This window comes from Hyla sarda, chromosome 5 (assembly GCF_029499605.1).
Source record: "Hyla sarda isolate aHylSar1 chromosome 5, aHylSar1.hap1, whole genome shotgun sequence".
In the NCBI taxonomy this organism is placed as follows: Eukaryota; Metazoa; Chordata; class Amphibia; order Anura; family Hylidae; genus Hyla; species Hyla sarda.
Genome location: NC_079193.1, coordinates 291,271,428 through 291,297,912, shown reverse-complemented (window position 1 = coordinate 291,297,912; position 26,485 = coordinate 291,271,428). Strand labels below are relative to the sequence as shown.

The 26,485-nt window shown below is 45.3% G+C and overlaps 2 protein-coding genes across 16 annotated transcripts in view; one reads left to right on the top strand and one right to left on the bottom strand.

Moving 5' to 3' along the window:
* The window catches only part of TGS1 (trimethylguanosine synthase 1), a 93,836-nt gene extending 74,291 nt beyond the window's left edge, over positions 1-19,545 (bottom strand). For 2 of the 4 annotated variants that reach the window (XM_056521936.1, XM_056521937.1), the window contains exons 1-2: positions 19,202-19,436; positions 3,345-3,406 (exon numbers count right to left, since the gene is read on the bottom strand). The gene's annotated coding sequence lies outside the window, so the exon portion shown is untranslated. Of the gene's footprint in view, positions 1-3,344; positions 3,407-10,898; positions 11,033-19,201; positions 19,437-19,462 lie in introns of those variants that run through there. The other 2 variants (XM_056521939.1, XM_056521938.1) reach the window with 2 other exon arrangements.
* TMEM68 (transmembrane protein 68) overlaps positions 1-26,485 on the top strand; it is a 204,579-nt gene that overhangs the window by 159,016 nt on the left and 19,078 nt on the right. Inside the window, exon 1 of one of the 12 annotated variants that reach the window (XM_056521958.1) lies at positions 19,548-19,703. The exons of 7 other annotated variants lie outside the window; for them this stretch is intronic. The gene's annotated coding sequence lies outside the window, so the exon portion shown is untranslated. Of the gene's footprint in view, positions 1-19,547; positions 19,704-19,820; positions 19,977-25,313; positions 25,334-26,485 lie in introns of those variants that run through there. 4 more of the 12 variants (XM_056521953.1, XM_056521960.1, XM_056521954.1 and 1 more) reach the window with 4 other exon arrangements.

The following is a 26,485-nucleotide window of genomic DNA, read 5'->3' as shown; positions in this document are numbered from 1 at the left end:
AACCTTGTAATTTCCCATAAAACTTCACATCAATCTCTGCTTAGCTCCTGCTCTGTAACATGATGCCTGCATTTTAGATATTATATTCAAAGTAATAGGTTCCCTTTAAGGTTACTAAAGTCAGAAAGACTGTATGACAACATTGTCTTATGGGTCACACCTCAAACAGTACAGCTTTCACCTAATATACATCAGCCAAAGACAATGTAATTTGTAATAATTTTAAAAAGGTAAAAGCAATATAAAAGTATTGCATGATCTAAAAATGGTAGTGACTCAATAACCTGAAGAACAGCTAAGGTTCTTTTAGATTCTCTACTGTTTCCCTGAAGAAATAGTCAGAAGATAAGGGGTATGATATGCGGCAGTCGGACTGCAGGCACAGACTTTGGTATTGCACAGAATACAAATTAACATCACAATAACGCTATGTGACTAAACTAAACTACTGAATTGCTATTGAATCTAAGGAGCAATCTGATGACCTTACAATAAGGAAACCACCTACAATACCCTAAGAAAACAAGTAACATTGCTTCAAACTAGATGTAGATTAGAAGTGGGAATCTGTGATCCACCAAAAAACACGGTGCTCAAAAAGCGCTCCTTTCCAGGATGGGTGATTTAATGAAAGAGCAGTGAGTCCCGAGTCCAATAAAAAAAGGAATTCTTTTATTCATACAGGGATAACGCGTTTCGAGGGGCGGAGACCCCCTCTTCGTCAGATCCAAACTAGAATTACACTTATAGGCAGGGTTCACATGTGGTAGGTAAAAACACATGCAAAATACATACTATATATTTAATGGGAACACAAGCTGTAGGTCACACTGTGGCATGTATTCCCATTAAAAACTATTTTTTTTGAGCAATCATTTCAAATATGTCAGAATAAGTGAGGTTACCTTTTATAAAAGGTATAATTGGGACCACGAGAAAAAAAAAAAAAAAATAGGGTAAAAAAAAAAATAGGACAAACCGAAGGCCCTTCGCTGAATTTCTGCCATGTCTTTCCAATATAAAATGTTCACGGGTAATTGGCTTTCTGCAGCAAAATGAGAAGTGATCCTTCCTTTGTCCCGTTATGGACACAACATCACTGGAGGCCAGAAAACAGAACTTGGTAGGATGGCAGGTGTTGGCACTGTAGTACCAGGGGTTGGGGAGGTGGGTATTACGGCATACATATCTGCAGGTAACCCGCAACAAAAGCCACAGCAATAGGGTCTTACAGCAGATTTCTTTTTTCCACTGAATTCAAAAACAAATCAATAACATTGTGGATTTCAAAATCTGTAGCCACAGATCAAATTCCACCGCAAGAAATTCTGTTGTATGCAAGTAAAAATTTGTGCTGTATTACAAAGCAGATTTTATTAGCAAAAATCTGTAGATAATAATATATAACAATATGTGTGTGTATGTATGTACCAGCAACACTTCCAAATGGCTGGAACCCAGCATGCAAACCCCTCCCCTTACAATACACGCACACCCACATCAAAAACACCCACATCACAGGTCCTTCAACCACAATCATTTTATCACAGCTCAGCCCCACCTTACTCCACAAGCTCCATGAGAATATGCAAGTTATGTCCCTTCCCACAAACCACGCCTCCACGCCCCCTTCTATATTCAGCCTACAATCTTATCATCACAGCTCAGTCCCACCTGTGGACGGGATAGTTTAGGCAGGAAGACTGGCTAATGCCGGTGCTAGTAGAGCTTTATAGATACATTAAATATAGATTTTTTTTAATCTGACTTTTGCGCTGAGATATGAGCGCTACAAAGACCAAGATCCTGAAGATTACTGGTCTGATTTCAGAGGGATTGCATATGGCAACTGTGTGTGTGTAACAAGGATACTAGTGTATTAAAAAGAATGATGTTCTCTTCTGTTCTATCCAATGCTGCAAACAGCAGTAAAAGAGTGTGCAGGTAATCGCTACCCAGTAACTGGGGAAGGGACGTGGTTGCTCTGGTCCTTTTCACCGAACTCTTCCCACCCACACCAGCTTGATTGACAAGCATCAGATAGAAGCGAGGAGAACATCATCACCTTACCAGGTCCTGGGGATGGGGTGCACCAGGGACCTGACAGGTTATTTTAATCTATTAGTGTCCCCTCATATACACACACAGCTGCCATATGCAAACCTGCACCCATCTGAAATCAAGAGACCAGTAGTCTTGAGGACTTGGGCCTTTGTAGCGCTCATATCTGAGCCCAGAAGTCAGATTAAAATCTATTTTCAAATCTTTAAATTCCAACAAGATTTCCATAATTATACTACACCTTTAGACTTTTAATTTAGGGTACATGTTCTCCTGGATTATAAAACACTGATAACCTATCCTTTGTATTGGCCATCAATCTTTTATTGGTCTGCATACCGATCCGCACAATGAAGAGGCTGCTGAACTCCTTTCATTTTTACATTTGCACTTGGTACTGTAGCTTGCCCATCATATATCTCTACTGATCAAACATTAATGGCCGGAGAACTGGCAAAACACAGACATGCGACAGCCAAACACCACCATTTCTGTGGCACCAGCTGACCATATAATAAGTATAGCAGCCTTTCTACGCTCCCCCCAACAAATTATGTCAGGGAACAGATTAATTTCTGAGAGATAACCCACTGCCAGAGAGAGTGCTCAGCTTAGCCAGAGCTTGACAAATCCCAGTCGCCAGGTTGCCATGTATGGATAAGCAACACGCTGCTTCAGCAGGTGCTCTGCTCGGGGACAAGCGGAAGTGTTCAGGCATGTTGAAAGCTGCTGTGTTGCTGGGGGAGCAGACAAAGATGCCCCAATCAGGCAGCCGTTTTACTGGGCCTTCTCAGCAGGTCCCGGGGCACCACTTTATTTTGAAAGTCTTACCCGTGAAGGGTCTTCCCCCCCATGTTGACCCATGATGTACATTTAAGTCAAGGGTTTGGTGCAGGAGTCGGGTCTGAGTGATACCTGACAGGTACCGGCTGCCAACTAATTGGTTCTCAGGCCAGCCAGAGGCCTGTATTAGGTCTCTGTACAGGCGGTGAGTTTGCATTTGATATAGCTAGTCTATTGCAGGCTGTAGAAATAGAAATCCGATCTGATAGATCAATGTAATGCTTTTTAAGCAACTGATTGCGTATAAACAGGCTCCTAGAAAGGTCTAAAAAGTGTAATAAAAAAAAAAGTTATAAAAATGTAAATATTATCCACCACCTCCAAATTATGACCCCCCCCCCCCCCCCAAGATAAGGTAAAAAGGCAACTGCTGGGTTGACCAACAACTATCTTAAGTATATGGCTACGTTTAAGATCGTTAACACTCCTTATGTTCTCACCTGATTTGTATGGTTCTATAAGAGACTCAAAAGGCAGATAAGTTCTTCTTAAAATGAGGTTTCTAAACAAAACAAAAAATGACCATTAACAGAGAATGACAGAACATGAAACATAAGTCAGCATCATATACCGCCTCCATAAGTTTACAACAGAGACAGTTTTCACCAGAAAAACATTGGACTAATCGTTTTTTTGTTTTTTTTTCCCCACACGTGTTTTTTTTTTCTAATACAGTACTACATTATTTTGAGGCAGCCATCTTTCTATGAACTGTTTTCAACAGATTAAAAAAAAAAAAAAAAATGAACATAGGCACAATAGCCTGGAGCTAAACCTGTTCAGTTGTATGGGAAAGGTTTCCAGGCATACTCTGTGACCTGTGTAGAGATCATTCTATGTGGAAAGGGGGCTGAGCTCTGAACATAATTATCAACTATTGTGAATGGTGTCTATACACTGGTGACACCTTTCATTGTCATCCTGTCTGTGATGACAAGGAGGACAATATTGGAAAGCTCTCTGTAAAGTGGCCAGAATGAAAACTGCAAGATTTTAGAATTATTTTATAACAAAGAAAGTAATATTAGAAAAAATACATTCATTTTTATCCTGGATGACGAGACAGCGATATTGGTCACAAGAGGTAAGTTAATGTTAATAATAATTTTTTGATTCCGGCAGCCTAGGCATAAAAAAAAATAAAAAGTTACAATAGAGTACTCCTTTAAAAGGGGTTATCCGGGGATAGAAACACCATATCATCAATCTGCCCATATCTGCAGCACTGAGCATCATATTGAGTTGACAGATTCCCTTTAGAGATAGCCTGTCACCACCATTAGTACAGTCTCACATAGCAGAAGCCACACACTCATGCAAATCCTTTTCCTCCCCCCAGTTTTGTGTACATGGTAGCAGTCATGACATGCTGTATATCTACGTTTCAGTCGCAGCCTCAAGAGTCTTGTGCCGTATACCTTTGCGGTGATAGGGATACGCGCCTGTCAATGCTGCTGCCATGTAAACAAAGCCAGAGGAGAGGACTGGAGCAGCAACACCAGAAGAGGAGAGGATTAAATGGGTCTGAGCTTCTGTTGATGCCATACAAATATATAATAAAACCACAATATAATAAAAAAACACTGCAATAGAGCAAAGGAAATGTCATCGGCAACTCAGTAAGGCGTTGTTCACATCAGCGTTAGAAGCTTCGATAGTGGATTCTGCTAAAATGACGGGAGGACACTAAAATTATGCTAATAACATCTCAATTCAGACTCTATTCAAAGGGAACATGACCTGTCAGGATCCATTGGTGCCCGTTGTAACACCCTCCATCCAGCCCCATATGATACATACACACAGATATAGAAAAAACTAACTACAAACACAGCTCAACTATATCCAGGTACTCCCCACAGCTCATTGCATATACAGGTAGTCTCCCCACAGCTCAGTACATATACAGGTAGTCTCCCCACAGCTCAGTACATATACAGGTAGTCTCCCCACAGCTCAGTACATATACAGGTAGTCTCCCCACAGCTCAGTACATATACAGGTCCTCTCCCCACAGCTCAGTACATATACAGGTCCTCTCCCCACAGCTCAGTACATATACAGGCACTCTCCCCACAGCTCAGTACATATACAGGCACTCTCCCCACAGCTCAGTACATATACAGGCACTCTCCCCACAGCTCAGTACATATACAGGCACTCTCCCCACAGCTCAGTACATATACAGGCACTCTCCCCACAGCTCAGTACATATACAGGCACTCTCCCCACAGCTCAGTACATATACAGGCACTCTCCCCACAGCTCAGTACATATACAGGCACTCTCCCCACAGGTCAGTACATATACAGGCACTCTCCCCACAGCTCAGTACATATACAGGTACTCTCCCCACAGCTCAGTACATATACAGGTACTCTCCCCACAGCTCAGTACATATACAGGCACTCTCCCCACAGCTCAGTACAGACAGTGGGGCGAAAAAGTATTTATTTAGTCAACCACCAATTGAGCAAGTTCTTCCACTATAAAAGATGAGAGGCCGGGGGCATGGCCTGGCTGCCGAGGTGGCTGGTCGCGCGCTAGAGGAGCTCTGCATGCCAGCCTGCTATGGTGACCTTTAGCTTGCTTACTGCTGAACGATTCTTGCTTCTTGGTCCCTAACCGTCTGCTCACCATGCCAGTGAAACTGCGAAAGCCTGGGCACCGTGGATAATTGAAAAAAAAAAAAAGATAGTCAGCTTTACCAACCCCCCCCCCCCCCCCCCAGCTCTGCTGCTATCCAAAATGGCGCCGGCGCTTCTTCATCAGCATTGTCTCCGGCCTCCCTGCAACCAGCCGCAGCTCTTCCTCACCTGCTGCCTGCCGCCGCACTACATCAGACCCGGAGCTACATCTCTCCCAGGTAGAGCACAGCGCCGCTGACCTTTCCGGTGCTGCTGCAACTCAGATACCGTGGGCACAGACCGCCGCAGCCACCATGATAACCGCTCCTCTCCAGGGAAGTCTCCTCATTCACAGGCAAGCTCGCTATTTTCTGCCTCGCCCCTACTACCACACAGAAGGGCCTCTGCCACTCCGGACATGGAGGTAAGACAAGATGAATTACTTACCTCACTTTCCATGACAAAAGGAGACTTACTAGCTGACCTCCCTGTCACCGGTCAGCAACTAACAGATGCTACAATGAAAGATATGCTACTGAGGTCCACATTTCTTCATGATATGCAACAGGTGGTTAATCTTTTACGGTCTGCTGTTACTGAGCTGGGAGATAGAGTGGATCATCTTGAAGTAAAATTTGGTGAATTTGCCGATTCCCACAACTCCTTGATAGACTCTCACAATAACATGGAAGATGATATTACCGTCCTTAAAACAAAAGTGGCAGATTTGGAGGACAGGAGCTGCTATAACAATGTCAAACTATGTGGCATCCCGGAACCAGTAGCTCCCGCTGACATCCATGATTATGTGCGCTCCCTGCTTAGAGCTGCCTTCCCCTCATGCACACCCGAGATCTAGAAATAGACCAGGCGCATCGGATTCCACGTCCTAAACATCTAAAGGACTCTGTACCCAGAGACGTGCTAGCACGCATTAATTTTTTTGGCATCAAGGAGCGATTGATGGAGAACACCAGGTGCAATAACGCACTCCCTGCACTATTTCACCGCAAATCAGTGTATGCAGATCTCTCCGCAGCTACACTTCAAGCACGCAGGACACTACTCACTGTCACCACAGCTCTACGCTCAGCGGAAATCCCCTATCGTTGGGGGTTTTCCCGTGCACCCATTAATCCGGCATGAGGACTCTCTGCACGTGGTGTGCTCCCCTGAAGAAGCAGTCTCCCTGCTCAAATCCTGGGGCATCTCATCCCCGCAATAACCCTGCCAATCTCATCTGGAGAAGGACTGGTCTGTAGCTTGACTGTTTTGATGGCAGTTACACCTCTTTCCTGGCCGTTAGGGCTCTGGCGAGTTGGCCTTATGCCTTCAGCTTTAGAGTGGACTCTGACCCCCACTTGTAGATGGGCGATTCTACATCCTGTGTGTCATCCTTTTCCTTTTCTTGGTTCTATTTATGTTTTTCTCAATTCATGTTTTTAGTACTTTATGCACAAGTGGTAATGTCTCTATGTGAAATATCTGGTGCTTTATCTATTTCATTCAGACAGGCGCATGCTGGCTGCGAGGTGTGCCCCGTCTTCCTTAACTGGGTTGCTATCTACTGTATGTAGCAATTTTTTTTTATTATTTAGTAAGTCATAGTAATCACCATAACTAGCATAAATGTGAATGGCTTGAATGCTCCGAACAAGCGCTTGCATCTCTGGAGGGAAGCACAGTCATTGGGTTGCGATATTTTGAGAGACTCATCTACTAGCTAAAGATGCTCACAGGATCAATCACCCTGCTTATCAAAATGTCTTTCATTCTCATTTTAGCACAAAGTCCAGGGGGGATCTGATCGCCATCAAGAACACAGTTTGATTTGCCCTACAGGAAGGAAATTATAGCAGACACACAAGGTCGGTACGTAATTCTACGCTGCACCATCAACAACACACGACTATCAATTCTATCTGTGTATGCGCTAGGGATGTAAGAAAAAATCGATTCTCGCGATAATCGCGATTTTTCATTTGCCGATACAGAATCGATTCAAAATATTTTTGAATCGATTCTTTTAGGGATGTGGAATTTTTAATAAAACGCACTTTCTCTTACCTGCCAACGAGCCCGCGGAGCTCCGGTACAGGTGTTCGGTCCCCGGGCTGTATTCTTCTTACTTCCTGTTAGTCCGGCACGTCACATGGAGCTTCAGCCTATCACCAGCCGCAGCGATGTCCCGCCTCCGCTGGTGATAGGCTGAAGCTCCATGTGACGTGCCGGACTAACAGGAAGTAAGAAGAATACAGCCCGGGGACCGAACACCTGTACCGGACTGTACCGGAGCTCCGGGGGCTCGTTGGCAGGTAAGATAAAGTGTGTTTTCTTTTATTTTGCAGCCCGCACGGGATAACATGAGAAAAGTGAGCACCGAAGTACTAGATCGCCGCTGTCAAAGCTGACAGCGGCGTCTATTGGGATCTATGAATGCTCCCAGGTGGGCGATATATCGCGATGTATCGTCACCTAGACGGTATCGCGATATATCGCGATATATCGAATCGCCACACTGGTATCGCGATTCGAATCGAATCGCCAAATTCTTGGCGATTCACACCCCTAGTATGCGCCCGACGCTTACTCAGAAATGCTCGCAAAAGTCTCTGGGGTTTCCATGCGGGGATATGAACAGTCTCTGACCCTACTATTCATTCCCACTCTACCTCCTGCTTACCTTCCTCTTCACTCTCCACCTACTTATCGGAAGGCCTCTACGCTATCTGGAGAACTCATCACACATAGGGCTGGGCAGTATACCGGTTCATACCGAATACCGAAATTTTTGGGCTGCACAATATGAATTTTTCCCCATACCGCAATACCGGTTGGGCCCCTCCCCCTCGGGAATGAATGAATCAGCCCAGCGCTGCGCTGTCCCCACATCGGGGAACTAATCACATGTGACCCGCCAGCGCTGTTCTGCTCCCCCCCCCAATTAATTATCAGCCCAGGGGGGTACTACTCATATATGTAAAGCACTGCCCTCCTCCTCTTTGTTGGGGGGAGCTGGTGCTGGAACTCACTGTACGCCCGCCAGTGGTCTCCAACCTGCGGACCTCCAGATGTTGCAAAACTACAACTCCCAGCATGCCCGGACAGCCAACGGCTTGCTGTCGCTGCCATTAGGAGTGACTTACAATGCCTTTTACTCTAGTCTTATGAGAAATCATATTGCAAACTAAAAGCGAAATACTATTCCCAAAACAATAAAGCGGGCAAACTCCTTGAATCCCGTACTTGATGCACCCTATATCAAATTACAAGCTCTACACCCCAACAAATATTGCAAATGGGTTTAAAACATTTTACTCGCACCTTTATAACCTTCAAGACACTGTCCCCACCCGTCCGATCACCCCACCATCACCCAGGAATACCTAACCTTAAATGAACATGTTACACTCGAAGAAGTCCTCCACACCATTAACTCCCTTCCCTCAGACAAGGCCCCCTGGCCCTGATGGCTTTGTAAAAAATTTAGAGAATTATTGCCACCCCACCTTCGAGATTTTTGTCAGCCGGCTATCTCCCGAGGCTCCCTCCCTGCTGAAAATCTCCAAGCCACTATATAGTTACCCTACCTAAGCCGGGTAAATCACCTGACCAACCGCAAAATTACCGACCTATATCTCTTTTTAACCTAGAGATCATTTTTGCAAAACTTATAGCGACCCACCTCTCCCTGGTTCTTCCCTCGCCAATCAACATGGATCAGGTTGGTTTTTTGACGGACGCCAAGCTTCGGACAACACTAGGCGCCTGTTGAATGGGATGTCCCACCTTGAACGAAATAAGCTCCCTGCCTTGTTGGTGGCGCTAAATGCTGAGAAGGCGTTCGATCGCCTCCGGTGGTCTTACGCCTTCTCGGTCCTCAGCCACATGGGTTTCGTCGGCCCAATAATCGGGGCTCTCTCTGCCCTTTACTCCTCCCCATCTGCCTGGGTGCTGGCTAATAGTTCATTATCTGACCCTTTTTTGATAACAAACGTATCCCGGCAGGGATGCCCCCTATCCCCCTTGCTATACACATTGTCCATGGAACCTCTGGCACAACTTATTCGCTCGTATCCTAAAATTTCCAGCGTAAACATAGGTGGCAGATCTTACGTTATCTCTCTTTATGCAGACAATGTGATCCTGTCACTTACTGACCCCCTTACTTCATTACTGGCAGTGATGGACAATATCTTGCAGTTTGGCAAACTCTCTTATTATCATCTCAATGAAACGAAAACACAAGCCCTTCCAGTTAACCTCCCTCTACATACACTAAATTCTCTAAAAACAGCGTACCCCTTCGATTGGAGGTCTGACTATCTGCAGTATTTGGGCATCATGCTTTCGTAGCCACATAAATCTCTGTATGGTGCAAATTATGACATTCATAACTGCAGAGGTCTCCAGAATGACATGTTCAGATATCTCCTGGGTCGGCAGAGTGGCATCTTTCAAGATGTTTTTGCTTCCCAAATTTATGTACCTCTTCTGCACCCTTCCTCCTACCTGTTTTTTTAATGGTTACTCTCTCCTTTCCTCGTTCATATGGGCATGTGGACAACTGAGACTATCCACAAGCATACTTACCAAAACAAAATTCAACGGTGGCTTGGGCTCCCCTAATATCTATTTTTATTCCATCGCAACACTGGTTTCAATGCTAAGGTGTTGGTAGGGCAGCTCTCCCGACCTACCTTGGGTAGACATAGAAAACTCTTCAGTGTCCCTTTACTTTGCTAAAGACCTCTTATATCTTCCGTTTTGAAAGATCTCCACCCCACATATTCATAATCCCTTTATAAGGGCTTCTTATGTTGCCTGGGTTACTTATGTCAAAAACACACTACCCTCGGGCATTGCTCTCAGTGAAGACATTCCATTGTCCTTCTTGCAAGCTTCAGTACACAACCTAGATGTGAGATTTTGGATCTCACAAGGCATTACAAAACGTAAAGATCTATACTCCGACCATACCTTGAATACATTCCAAACGATATCCAGCACTTACCACCTCCCTTCCACAGACTTTTACAAATACTTGCAGATCCGTAATTTTCTACATGAATTACAATAATCAAATGACCCTTTGAACTATTCAGGAATACGGCTGTTAGCTTCCCCACTTAAAGGTCTAAAACCTTGGTATAACAACCTACTGATTCTTTCACCAAATTCTATCCACTGAGATATTGGGAAAGAGATTTGGGTCTAGAATTTTCTACTGAGAATTGGCAACGGGCGTTTAAAATTCTGCATGCCTCTTTCCAATGCTCCTCTCACGTAGAATCTGCATTTAAAACCACAGTGCGCTGGTATTACACCCAGGATAAATGGTCGGTTATTTACCCGGGTACCTCTCACCTATGCTGGAGAAGCTGTGGCTCACGTGGTTCCCTTTATCCCATTTTATGGACGTGTCAGGCGATCACACCCTTCTGGACTTCTTGTAAAAAATTACTGCGTGACCTCTTGGGCTCCGACCCCACTGGTCGCCGCATTCCAAAAAAAATATAAATAAAATGATGAAAGAGGCGTGTAATTTTCAACATAAGTATACCTCAACTATGAGAGACAGAATGGGGGGAAAGAATTTACGAAAGCACATTGTAGGATTTCTAATGAATTCATCAGTAAATTCCTCAGTAAAATAAGTATTTGGTCACATACAAACAAGCAAGATTTCTGGTTCTCACAGACCTGTAACATCTTCTTAAAGAGTCTCCTCTGTCCTCCACTCATTACCTGTATTAATGGCACCTGTTTGAACTTGTTATCAGTATAAAAAAAAAGACATCTTCACAACCTCGAACAGTCACACTACAAACTCCACTATTGCCAAGACCAAAGAGCTGTCGAAGGACACCAAAAACAAAATTGTAGACCTGCACCAGGCTGGATCTGCAATAGGCAAGCAGCTTGGTGTGAATAAATCAACTGTGGGAGCAATTATTAGAAAATGGAAGACATTCAAGACCACTGATAATCTCCCTCGATCTGGTGCTCCAAGCAAGATCTCACCCCGTGGTGTCAAAATGATCACATGAACAGTGCACAAAAGTCCCAGAACCTCACAGGGGACCTAGTGAATGATCTGCAGAGAGCTGGGACCAAAGTAACAAAGGCTACCATCAGCAACACACTACACCGCCAGGGACTCAAATCATGCAGTGCCAGACGTGTCCCCCTGCTTAAGCCAGTACATGACCGGGCCAGTAAACTTTTTGGTGAAAACTCAACTCTTCTTGTTTGGAGGAGAAAGAATGCTGAGTTGCATTGAAAGAACAAGATACCTACTGTGAAGCATGGGGTTGGAAACATCATGCTTTGGGGCTGTTTTTCAGCAACGAGACTAGGACAACTTATCCGTGTAAAGGAAAGAATAAATGGGGCCATGTATCATGAGATTTTCAGTGAAAACCTCCTTCAACCAGCAAGGGCATTGAAGATGAAACGTGGCTGGGTCTTTCAGCATGACAATGATCCCAAACACACCACCCGGGCAATGAAGGAGTGGCATCATAAGAAGCATTTCAAGGTCCTGGAGTGGCCTAGCCAGTCTCCAGATCTCAACCCCATAGAAAACCTTTGGAGGGAGTTGAAAGTCCGTGTTGCCCAATGACAGCCCCAAAACATCACTGCTCTAGAGGAGATCTGCATGGAGGAATGGGACAAAATACCAGCAACAGTGTGTGAAAACCTTGTGAAGATTTACAGAAAACATATGACCTCTGTCATTGCCAACAAAGGGTATATAACAAAGTATTGAGATGAACTTTTGTTCTTGACCAAATACTTATTTTCCAACACAATTTGCAAAAAAATTATTTAAAAATCAGACAAATGTGATTTTATGGCTTTTTTTTTATCATTATGTCTCTCATAGTTGAGGTATACCTATGATGAAAATTACAGGCCTCTCATCTTTTTAAGTGGGAGAACTTGCACAATTGGCAGCTGACTAAATACTTATTTTCCTCACTGTATACAGGTACCCTCCCCACAGCTCAGTACATAATACAGGTACCCTCCCCACAGCTCAGTACATATACAGGTCCTCTCCCCACAGCTCAGTACATAATACAGGGAGTCTCCCCACAGGTCAGTACATAATACAGGGAGTCGCCCCACAGGTCAGTACATAATACAGGGAGTCTCCCCACAGGTCAGTACATAATACAGGGAGTCTCCCCACAGGTCAGTACATAATACAGGGAGTCTCCCCACAGGTCAGTACATAATACAGGGAGTCTCCCCACAGGTCAGTACATAATACAGGGAGTCTCCCCACAGGTCAGTACATAATACAGGGAGTCTCCCCACAGGTCAGTACATAATACAGGTCCTCTCCCCACAGGTCAGTACATAATACAGGTCCTCTCCCCACAGGTCAGTACATAATACAGGTCCTCTCCCCACAGGTCAGTACATAATACAGGTCCTCTCCCCACAGGTCAGTACATAATACAGGTCCTCTCCCCACAGGTCAGTACATAATACAGGTCCTCTCCCCACAGGTCAGTACATAATACAGGTCCTCTCCCCACAGGTCAGTACATAATACAGGTCCTCTCCCCACAGGTCAGTACATAATACAGGTCCTCTCCCCACAGGTCAGTACATAATACAGGTCCTCTCCCCACAGGTCAGTACATAATACAGGTCCTCTCCCCACAGGTCAGTACATAATACAGGTCCTCTCCCCACAGGTCAGTACATAATACAGGTCCTCTCCCCACAGGTCAGTACATAATACAGGTCCTCTCCCCACAGGTCAGTACATAATACAGGTCCTCTCCCCACAGGTCAGTACATAATACAGGTCCTCTCCCCACAGGTCAGTACATAATACAGGTCCTCTCCCCACAGGTCAGTACATAATACAGGTCCTCTCCCCACAGGTCAGTACATAATACAGGTCCTCTCCCCACAGGTCAGTACATAATACAGGTCCTCTCCCCACAGGTCAGTACATAATACAGGTCCTCTCCCCACAGGTCAGTACATAATACAGGTCCTCTCCCCACAGGTCAGTACATAATACAGGTCCTCTCCCCACAGGTCAGTACATAATACAGGTCCTCTCCCCACAGGTCAGTACATAATACAGGTCCTCTCCCCACAGGTCAGTACATAATACAGGTCCTCTCCCCACAGGTCAGTACATAATACAGGTCCTCTCCCCACAGGTCAGTACATAATACAGGTCCTCTCCCCACAGGTCAGTACATAATACAGGTCCTCTCCCCACAGGTCAGTACATAATACAGGTCCTCTCCCCACAGGTCAGTACATAATACAGGTCCTCTCCCCACAGGTCAGTACATAATACAGGTCCTCTCCCCACAGGTCAGTACATAATACAGGTCCTCTCCCCACAGGTCAGTACATAATACAGGTCCTCTCCCCACAGGTCAGTACATAATACAGGTCCTCTCCCCACAGGTCAGTACATAATACAGGTCCTCTCCCCACAGGTCAGTACATAATACAGGTCCTCTCCCCACAGGTCAGTACATAATACAGGTCCTCTCCCCACAGGTCAGTACATAATACAGGTCCTCTCCCCACAGGTCAGTACATAATACAGGTCCTCTCCCCACAGGTCAGTACATAATACAGGTCCTCTCCCCACAGGTCAGTACATAATACAGGTCCTCTCCCCACAGGTCAGTACATAATACAGGTCCTCTCCCCACAGGTCAGTACATAATACAGGTCCTCTCCCCACAGGTCAGTACATAATACAGGTCCTCTCCCCACAGGTCAGTACATAATACAGGTCCTCTCCCCACAGGTCAGTACATAATACAGGTCCTCTCCCCACAGGTCAGTACATAATACAGGTCCTCTCCCCACAGGTCAGTACATAATACAGGTCCTCTCCCCACAGGTCAGTACATAATACAGGTCCTCTCCCCACAGGTCAGTACATAATACAGGTATTCTCCCCACAGTTCAATACATATACAGGTCCTCTCCCCACAGCTCAGTACATATACAGGTCCTCTCCCCACAGCTCAGTACATATACAGGGAGTCTCCCCACAGCTCAGTACATAATACAGGTCCTCTCCCCACAGGTCAGTACATAATACAGGTATTCTCCCCACAGTTCAATACATATACAGGTCCTCTCCCCACAGCTCAGTACATATACAGGGAGTCTCCCCACAGCTCAGTACATAATACAGGTCCTCTCCCCACAGCTCAGTACATATACAGGTCCTCTCCCCACAGTTCAGTACATATACAGGTCCTCTCCCCACAGCTCAGTACATATACAGGCACTCTCCCCACAGCTCAGTACATAATACAGGTCCTCTCCCCACAGCTCAGTACATAATACAGGTCCTCTCCCCACAGCTCAGTACATAATACAGGTCCTCTCCCCACAGCTCAGTACATAATACAGGTCCTCTCCCCACAGCTCAGTACATAATACAGGTCCTCTCCCCACAGGTCAGTACATAATACAGGTCCTCTCCCCACAGGTCAGTACATAATACAGGTATTCTCCCCACAGTTCAATACATATACAGGTCCTCTCCCCACAGCTCAGTACATATACAGGGAGTCTCCCCACAGCTCAGTACATAATACAGGTCCTCTCCCCACAGCTCAGTACATAATACAGGTCGTCTCCCCACAGTTCAGTACATATACAGGTCCTCTCCCCACAGTTCAGTACATATACAGGTCCTCTCCCCACAGCTCAGTACATATACAGGCACTCTCCCCACAGCTCAGTACATAATACAGGTCCTCTCCCCACAGCTCAGTACATAATACAGGTCCTCTCCCCACAGCTCAGTACATAATACAGGTCCTCTCCCCACAGGTCAGTACATAATACAGGTCCTCTCCCCACAGGTCAGTACATAATACAGGTCCTCTCCCCACAGGTCAGTACATAATACAGGTCCTCTCCCCACAGGTCAGTACATAATACAGGTCCTCTCCCCACAGGTCAGTACATAATACAGGTCCTCTCCCCACAGCTCAGTACATATACAGGTACTCTCCCCACAGCTCAGTACATATACAGGTCCTCTCCCCACAGGTCAGTACATAATACAGGTCCTCTCCCCACAGGTCAGTACATAATACAGGTCCTCTCCCCACAGGTCAGTACATAATACAGGTCCTCTCCCCACAGGTCAGTACATAATACAGGTCCTCTCCCCACAGGTCAGTACATAATACAGGTCCTCTCCCCACAGGTCAGTACATAATACAGGTCCTCTCCCCACAGGTCAGTACATAATACAGGTCCTCTCCCCACAGGTCAGTACATAATACAGGTCCTCTCCCCACAGGTCAGTACATAATACAGGTCCTCTCCCCACAGGTCAGTACATAATACAGGTCCTCTCCCCACAGGTCAGTACATAATACAGGTCCTCTCCCCACAGGTCAGTACATAATACAGGTCCTCTCCCCACAGGTCAGTACATAATACAGGTCCTCTCCCCACAGGTCAGTACATAATACAGGTCCTCTCCCCACAGGTCAGCACATAATACAGGTCCTCTCCCCACAGGTCAGTACATAATACAGGTCCTCTCCCCACAGGTCAGTACATAATACAGGTCCTCTCCCCACAGGTCAGTACATAATACAGGTATTCTCCCCACAGTTCAATACATATACAGGCCCTCTCCCCACAGCTCAGTACATATACAGGGAGTCTCCCCACAGCTCAGTACATATACAGGTCCTCTCCCCACAGGTCAGTACATAATACAGGTATTCTCCCCACAGTTCAATACATATACAGGTCCTCTCCCCACAGCTCAGTACATATACAGGGAGTCTCCCCACAGCTCAGTACATAATACAGGTCCTCTCCCCACAGCTCAGTACATATACAGGTCGTCTCCCCACAGTTCAGTACATATACAGGTCCTCTCCCCACAGCTCAGTACATAATACAGGTCCTCTCCCCACAGCTCAGTACATAATACAGGTCCTCTCCCCACAGCTCAGTACATATACAGGTCCTCTCCCCACAGCTCAGTACATAATACAGGTCCTCTCCCCACAGCTCAGTACATAATACAGGTCCTCTCCCCACAGCTCAGTACATATACAGGTCCTCTCCCCACAGCTCAGTACATATACAGGTCCTCTCCCCACAGCTCAGTACATAATACAGGTCCTCTCCCCACAGCTCAGTACATATACAGGTCCTCTCCCCACAGCTCAGTACATATACAGGCCCTCTCCCCACAGCTCAGTACATATACAGGTCCTCTCCCCACAGCTCAGTACATATACAGGCACTCTCCCCACAGCTCAGTACATAATACAGGTCCTCTCCCCACAGCTCAGTACATATACAGGCACTCTCCCCACAGCTCAGTACATATACAGGTAGTCTCCCCACAGCTCAGTACATATACAGGCCCTCTCCCCACAGGTCAGTACATAATACAGGTCCTCTCCCCACAGGTCAGTACATAATACAGGTCCTCTCCCCACAGGTCAGTACATAATACAGGTCCTCTCCCCACAGCTCAGTACATATACAGGTCCTCTCCCCACAGCTCAGTACATATACAGGTCCTCTCCCCACAGCTCAGTACATATACAGGTCCTCTCCCCACAGCTCGGTACATATACAGGTCCTCTCCCCACAGCTCGGTACATATACAGGTCCTCTCCCCACAGCTCAGTACATATACAGGTCCTCTCCCCACAGCTCAGTACATATACAGGGAGTCTCCCCACAGCTCAGTACATAATACAGGCACTCTCCCCACAGCTCAGTACATATACAGGTCCTCTCCCCACAGCTCAGTACATATACAGGGAGTCTCCCCACAGCTCAGTACATATACAGGTCCTCTCCCCACAGCTCAGTACATATACAGGGAGTCTCCCCACAGCTCAGTACATAATACAGGTCCTCTCCCCACAGGTCAGTACATATACAGGTCCTCTCCCCTTAGCTCAGTACATAATACAGGTCCTCTCCCCACAGGTCAGTACATATACAGGGAGTCTCCCCACAGCTCAGTACATATACAGGTCCTCTCCCCACAGGTCAGTACATAAAACAGGTCCTCTCCCCACAGGTCAGTACATATACAGGTCCTCTCCCCACAGCTCAGTACATATACAGGTACTCTCCCCACAGCTCAGTACATATACAGGCACTCTCCCCACAGCTCAGTACATATACAGGTCCTCTCCCCTTAGCTCAGTACATATACAGGTCCTCTCCCCACAGCTCAGTACATATACAGGTCCTCTCCCCACAGCTCAGTACATATACAGGTCCTCTCCCCACAGCTCAGTACATATACAGGTCCTCTCCCCACAGCTCAGTACATAATACAGGTCCTCTCCCCACAGCTCAGTACATATACAGGTCCTCTCCCCACAGGTCAGTACATAATACAGGTCCTCTCCCCACAGCTCAGTACATATACAGGTCCTCTCCCCACAGCTCAGTACATATACAGGTCCTCTCCCCACAGCTCAGTACATATACAGGGAGTCTCCCCACAGCTCAGTACATATACAGGTCCTCTCCCCACAGCTCAGTACATATACAGGGAGTCTCCCCACAGCTCAGTACATATACAGGTCCTCTCCCCACAGGTCAGTACATAATACAGGTCCTCTCCCCACAGGTCAGTACATAATACAGGTCCTCTCCCCACAGCTCAGTACATATACAGGTCCTCTCCCCACAGCTCAGTACATATACAGGTCCTCTCCCCACAGCTCGGTACATATACAGGTCCTCTCCCCACAGCTCGGTACATATACAGGTCCTCTCCCCACAGCTCAGTACATATACAGGTCCTCTCCCCACAGCTCAGTACATATACAGGGAGTCTCCCCACAGCTCAGTACATAATACAGGCACTCTCCCCACAGCTCAGTACATATACAGGTCCTCTCCCCACAGCTCAGTACATATACAGGGAGTCTCCCCACAGCTCAGTACATATACAGGTCCTCTCCCCACAGCTCAGTACATATACAGGGAGTCTCCCCACAGCTCAGTACATAATACAGGTCCTCTCCCCACAGGTCAGTACATATACAGGTCCTCTCCCCTTAGCTCAGTACATAATACAGGTCCTCTCCCCACAGGTCAGTACATATACAGGGAGTCTCCCCACAGCTCAGTACATATACAGGTCCTCTCCCCACAGGTCAGTACATAAAACAGGTCCTCTCCCCACAGGTCAGTACATATACAGGTCCTCTCCCCACAGCTCAGTACATATACAGGTACTCTCCCCACAGCTCAGTACATATACAGGCACTCTCCCCACAGCTCAGTACATATACAGGTCCTCTCCCCTTAGCTCAGTACATATACAGGTCCTCTCCCCACAGCTCAGTACATATACAGGTCCTCTCCCCACAGCTCAGTACATATACAGGTCCTCTCCCCACAGCTCAGTACATATACAGGTCCTCTCCCCACAGGTCAGTACATAATACAGGTCCTCTCCCCACAGCTCAGTACATATACAGGTCCTCTCCCCACAGCTCAGTACATATACAGGTCCTCTCCCCACAGCTCAGTACATATACAGGTCCTCTCCCCACAGCTCAGTACATATACAGGTCCTCTCCCCTTAGCTCAGTACATATACAGGTAGTCTCCCCACAGTTCAATACATATACAGGCCCTCTCCATACATGTAATAGGACTGTACAGCTCACATCCCGCTCCGGTCACGTGTAGGAGGAGGTAAACACAGGCGACACTCCTCATCCTCACGGCGCACACTTCAGCATGGGCTCCGGAAGGTGTGTTAATAGACAGACACGAGAAAACTACCACCCCCGGCATGCACTGCGACATTTCCTGCTTCCTGCATTCTGCATTCAGAGAGGAGGTGGCCCGGACCCATATACTACTCCTGTGTGCGCTCAAGAGCTTGTATACTGCTTCTATACCGGGGCTGAGAAGGACATTTCCATCACAGCCTCATGATAGCATCAACAGACTACATATCCCGGCATGCTTTTCTATGTTTACACCATGAAGTCCAACCTCTGACGTCACTGTAAGTGACAGGAGGCAGGAAGACGTCGTTTGGGCATGGCATGCTGGGTATTGTAGTCTTACTGTATGCCTGCAGTTATACAGCGCAGGAGGCTCTCCGGTGAGGAGCTCGGGCACTGGTGCTGGTAACAGGTGGGTATTGTGGTGTGAATGGTGACCTGTGTGTGGTAATGCATCCTGCTAGTTAGATTTTAGACGCTGAAAACCTGATGGACCCTATTAATGTCAATAGGGTCTGTTGGATTTCCAGGATGGTGTCTGGCATTTTAGCAGAACACGTAGTGCAGAATGCAGTGCTGTATTGTCCTGTATGTTTCATGGAACCTGAGACACCGGCACCCAGAGAAGCCTCCAGCACAGTTCTCCTCTACTTTACATGGCAAATGGCAGATCAAGTGAAAGATGGTTTGTAGACCCCTGGAAGTTTACTCTAAGGACTTGTTCACATTGCAGAATTCAGCCAGGGAAATCTTCTGGCTGAAGCGATAATTTCTAATGTAAATTTGATTCCCCTTATTTCTACAGCAGCACAAGTGGGGTGTTCTGCCCCTGTGGAGCTGTTAGGACAGATTACATTTTACTAAAAAAAAATTAAATTAAATTAATTACACTAATTAAACTACCTCTCCTATAGAGGCAGATCCTCTCCAACACTATGTGTGTAGTAACAAGAGAAAAAGAAACTAAATAAAATAAAAAAAAGGAGGGGTATTTGTGTGCTGCTGTAGGACTGAGGGAAGACAAATTTACTTTAGAAAGTAACACTTCCCTTAAGTCCTACCAGCAGCACAAGGGCGGATGTATCAACAAATAATCCCCTATTGGGGGGGGAGCTTTACTGCAGGCGGAATTCAGTATAGACGGCCTGAAAGCAGTGTATTCGGAAAACCTACAATCAAGTCTATAATGACTTATAAAAGTAGAGGGCGAGTTCCAAGAAGCTGCACTACATATTTGTTTCAAACAAACAAGGAATCTCTCGGCCCAGGAGATGGAGACCGCTCTGGTAGGACGGGCCTTCACAAAAGAATTCCTGATAGTCTCCTTAATCTAATGGCTCAAGGTAGACTTAGAATCACAAGGAAAGGTCGGCACGCGTTCTATTCCGTGGTGTACACGGAGAACAATATACAGGTAATAGAAAGAATCCCGGCACTCACTTGAAATCTTCTGCAAAGTGATAATTATGCACTGTGTGAATAAACACTTATCACTCAAGTGAGTGCCGGGATTCTTTCCTTTACAAGGTGGACTTAGAGGCCTTGTAGCCCTTATTATTGCCTGAAAAGGTTAGAAGACTTTCATCCTTCTGGAATTCCCCAGTCCTGCTCAAATAAATTCTTAGGTTAACAGATGTGGCATCTGAGTTGCCTGGCAGGACTAACCAGATGTCCGATGAAAATCCGACTTGTGGCTGGATAGGCGCACGCCCGAGGATGGACGCAGAGCCGAAATGGATAATTAAGGCTTTATTTCTGATCTAGAACAATGCGTTTCGAGGGGGCACCCCTCCCATAGACTTGCATTGAGGGGGCGTGGTGTGACATCACGAGGGGTGTGGCCGTGATGTCACAACCCCCACCGCCCGTACCCAGCGTTCTAAATGAATGCCGGGTGCTACACAGAGATCGCGGGGGTACCGGCGGCAGGACCCCTGCGATCAGACATCCCCCTATCCTTTTGAATAGGGGATAAGATGTCTAGGAGTGGAGTACCCCTTTAAGAAGAAATTACAGCTTGAAGTATTTTTTTCCCCACTCGTGTCCCTGCTATTTCAACACATTCTGCGAATGGCGCTCCCTGAATGGTGCTTTGAGGCTGATGTGAACCTACCCTGTAAATTGTAATACCTTTTTTTCCGGTATGCGTATACTTGAGATGTAGCTCCTAAATGTCATGTGACTGGGCCCTTATGTGTTGGGACAGATTTTTCACTGTGAGGCCAATACTGGGAGATGATCAAACACGTAAGAAGATATCGTTAGATCATATCAAGTCATGGCACTCTTGTAATATTACAGTCATGGGCAGCATTATGTGCACATACATTATGTATTTTCCTTCCCTCCCTCTCTAATCAGATCATTGCTGCTGGGAGTGGGTCTCATATCATAGATAAGAATTTATGAATATTTCATTTCTATTATCTAGTTTATTCGCAGTTCCCCTCTATATCATTGTGGGTTAAAGGGGTACTCCGGTGGAAAACTAAATTTTTTTTTCTTTCTTATAATCAACTGGTGCCAGAAAGTTAAACAGATTTGTTAATTGTAACTATCTTTATGAACTGCTAAAGACCTCTTGAGCAGGACCGCAGTGAAGCAATAGACTTATATGCAGTACTGTATATACAGTGGTCCCTCAAGTTACAATATTAATTGGCTCCAGGACGACCATTGTATGTTGAAACCATTGTATGTTGAGACCAGAACTCTATGGAAACCTGGTAATTGGTTCTGAATCCCCAAAATGTCATCCAAAAATAGGAAAAAGTGAGGATTAAAGAAAAATAAGAAGATAACTAATACAGATAAAGCAAATCCTTACATATAATAGTAAGAAAGATCTGCTGGGAGCTGTAAATCACTGTCAGTGTTTCCCAACCAGGGTGCCTCCAGCTGTTGCAAAACTACAACTACCAGCATGCCCGGACAGCCAATGGCTGTCCGGGCATGCTGGGAGTTGTAGTTTTGCAACAGCTGGAGGCACCTCGGTTGGGAAACAATGGTTTATGTAGAGGACAGGAGCTTCTTCAGGGTCCTATACAGTACACACAGTGTCCCAAATGGAGCCGCCCTTACTTGGTGTCCAAAGGAGCAACTAACCCTGGCACAGCTAAAGAGTAGTACAGAACTTGTAGATCCTCCCTCTACTGTATGGGGCGCTACCAGACACCAGTCAGTGTATACACTTCAGTAATACAGGTAAAGAGTAGTACAGAACATGTAATACCTCCCTGTACTGTAGGGGGCACTACCAGACACCAGTCAGTGCATACACTTCAGTAATACAGGTGATTTACTAGTAAAATGCCTAATTCTGATTGGTCAGTTCCTCCAGTAGTGACACGTTTTACAGATCTGGACTGTCTGTAGCATTGTATGTTGAGTCTGGTTTCAAGTTACACTGGTCCGGAAAAGACCATTGTATGTTGAAACTATTGTATGTTGAGGCCATTGTAAGTTGAGAGATCACTGTATAAGCCTGCCAGTGATTAATTTTAATTATCTTTGTTTTTATATTTATTATTATATATATCTACTGTTTACTCCTCTCACAAAGTGCCCTTTGTGAGGTGGTATTCCTTTTATTTTATTATTTATTTATTATTTCTTTATTAATTAATAAAAATACCTATTTATAGTATAATTGAAGCACGATTCCCAGTTTTTTAATTATAGTCTAATATATTACATCTACTATACCTTCCTTGAGGTCTGGGTATTTTGTTTTTCTCTTTTTTAGATTTGTAAATTACTTTTGTTAAAAAAATCGTAATCCTTCCAGTACTTATTGGCTGCTGTATACTACAGAGGAAATTCTTTTCTTTTTGGATTTTTTTCTGTCACAACCACAGTGCTCTCTGCTGACACCTCTGTCCATTTTAGGAATTGTACAGAGCAGCATATGTTTGCTATGGGGATTTTATCCTGCTCTGGACAGTTCCTGACATGGACAGAGGTGTCAGTAGAGAGCACTGTAATAGTGACAGAAAAGAAATCCAAAAAGAAAAGAACTTCCTCTGTAGTATACAGACGCTAATAAATACTGGAAGGATTAAGATTTTTTTAATAGAAGTGATTTACAAATCTGTTTTAACTTTCTGGCAAACAAAAAAAAAAAAAAGTTTTCCACCGGAGTACCCATTTTAAGTTTTGACTACTGATCCTTCTTCGCCCTATTTTTGCAAAAACCACGAGTGAAATCAACATAGAGAAAAACTATCATGGAAAGATTTGCACTTTTGTTTTCTGTATTTTGGTCCCACTCCTGGCTTTGGTAAAAATATTGACAAAAATGACTTTTTGTGCACATAGCTTTAGCATGCATTAACACACACTGGATCCTTTGCAGATTTTACAGTGCAATTGCTTTCTTGACATGCCAATCATGTCAAGAATTCACAACTGCGCATTTTACAACTTCAAATTCAGTGTTGTGTGTAAAGGCACCCTTAAAGGGGTATTCCGGGTAAAAACATTTTATCCCCTATCCAAAGGATAGGGGATAAGATGTCTAATCGTGGGGGGCCCGCTGCTGAGACCCCCCGCGATCTCCCTGCAGCACCCGCATTCTATGCGGGGACTGCGTCTCTAGTTTCGGAAACATCCGGGACTGGGGACGTGACGTCACGCCACGCCCCCTCCATTCATGTCTATGGGACGGGCATGGCGTGACGTCACGTCCCCAGTCCCGGAAACCTGGAGGTTTCCAAAACTGGAGATTAAGCACCCGCATAGAATGTGGGTGCTGCAGGGAGATCGCGGGGGTCTCAGCAGCAGGCCCCCCACGATCAGACACCTTATCCCCTATCCTTTGGATAGGGGATACATTATTTTTACCCGGAATACCCCTTTAAAGTGGTACTCCGGTATGTAACAACTTATCTTCTATCCATAGGATAGCGGATGAGTGTCTGACCACTGGTACCCTCTGCGATCGCCTGCCCAGTGCTACGGCTCTCCCCATGGACGGGGCTGTGTTGACCACCACATGTGGCCAACACGCTCTCTCCAAGCATCTCTATGGGAGAGCCAAAGATACAGCACTTGTGTCTCTTTAGCTCTCCCATAGAGATGCATGGAGGGGGGCGTGTCGCTGGTCAGGAGAACCTCGGAGGGTGGGGCAGCAGTCGGACTCCCTGCGATCAGACACTTATGCCCTTTCCTGTGAATAGGGGATAATTGTTAAAGGGGTACTCCAGTGGAAAACTTTTTTTTTAAATCAACTGGTGCCAGAAGGTTAAACAGATTTGTAAATGACTTATCAGCTGCTGTATGCTCAACAGGAAGTTCTTTTATTTTTTAATTTATTTTCTGTCTGACCACAGTGCTCTCTGCTGACACCTCTGTCCATGTCAGGAACTGTCCAGAGAAGGAGCAAATTCCCATAGCAAACCTCTCCTGGTATGGACAGAGGTGACAGCAGAGAACACTGGGGTCAGACAGAAAAGAAATTCAAAAAGAAAAGAACTTTGGAGCATACAGCAGCTGATAAGTACTGGAAGATTAAGCTTTTAAAATAGAAGTAATTTACAAATTTGTTTACCTTTCTGGCACCAGTTGATTTAAAAAAAAAAAATAATGTTTTCCACCAGAGTACCCCTTTAAGTCCCGGAGTGCCCCTTTAAGGTGCATTTATAAATTTGTCCCTTAGATGTGTTATTTGGGTCTGGGCTCTTGATAGGTACCTGGAGAGAAAGAAACTTGTCAGAAATGGAACTGGATCTGCAAGGCTGGTATTTAGGTCAATCCTCCCTATTAGGACACGGAATCCTTCCTATTTAGCACACAGTTTGCTCAGATTACGATCATGCTAAACCTCATCTGGTAAGCACATTATTACAGTGCCTTGTCTTGTTCTATTGTGTAACGACCTGAATTATGATTAATGTTATTGTGATGCCAGGAAAGCCAATTTAAAATAATAATAAAAAATAACATTATATACATGTCTTCTGCCTTCAAAGGGGATGTCCAGGCGTCCTGTCCCACCTGATCTGACATTAGTCATGAAGCATGCTCGGTACCTGCAAAGACAGTGTGAGATCTGTTTAAATATCTTTTCTTATCAGAATTCCTAGTGTGAAGGGGAATGGCCTATGTTCCAACTCATCACACCTGATCAGGCAGGAGAGGATGCCTGGACAGTCCCTTTAAGGGACCAAAAATGCTTTAAAATGCACCGTCTCCATAGATGGCAATGCGTTTCTAAGAGAATTCTGCTAAAAGAATGAACATGTTCATTCTTTCTGCAGAGTCTGGAATTTGAATTTCTGCTGTGGAAGTTCTTCTGTTTTCATGGTGCAGCAGAATCCCATTGAAAACAATGGGGGGCTGCTGTATCTGATTTTCCAAGCGGAATATGTACACTAGATTCCACTTGGAAATTGTGCCTTGTGAATGGGCCCTAAAGGGTTGAGCTAGTCTTATGGTGGTTCCATACAAATAATGTTTGATGTATTAATAGGATCATTATGGGGTGATTGTGAGTATGACTACAGGGATACCGACTGATCACAAGAACTGATCAAAGAAATTGTATGGCCTATTTGTGTTCCATTGGATATGGCTTCACCAGATGATTTCAGTGTGTCAGAATCATAGAAGGAGTAAATAGTTCTGCAGACAGCTATTATATGTAGTCAGTTGTAGAGACTGTTATTTTCATCTTCGATTGATCAGTCAGATCCACTGTGATCCTTTGTTGTTATAAAACTAAACCTTAAAGGGGTACTCCGGTGAAAAACCTTTTTTATTTTATTTTTTATTTTTTTAAATCAACTGGTGCCAGAAAGTTAAACAGATTTGTAAATGACTTCTATTAAAAAATCTTAACCCTACCTGTACTTATTAGCTGCTGAATACTACAGCAGAAATTATTTTCTTTTTGAAACACAGTGCTCTCTGCTGACATCATGACCACAGTGCTCTCTGCTGACATCTCTGTCCATTTTAAGAATTGTCCAGAACAGCATATGTTTGCTATGGGGATTTCCTTTTACCCTGGACAGTTCCTAAAATGGACAGAGATTTCAGCAGAGAGCACTGTGCTCGTGATGTCAGCAGACAGCTCTGTGTTTCAAACGGAAAAGAATTTCCACTGTAGTATTCAGCAGCTAATAAGTACAGGAAGGATTAAGAATTTTTAATAGAAGTAATTTACAAATCTGTTTAACTTTCTGGCACCAGTTG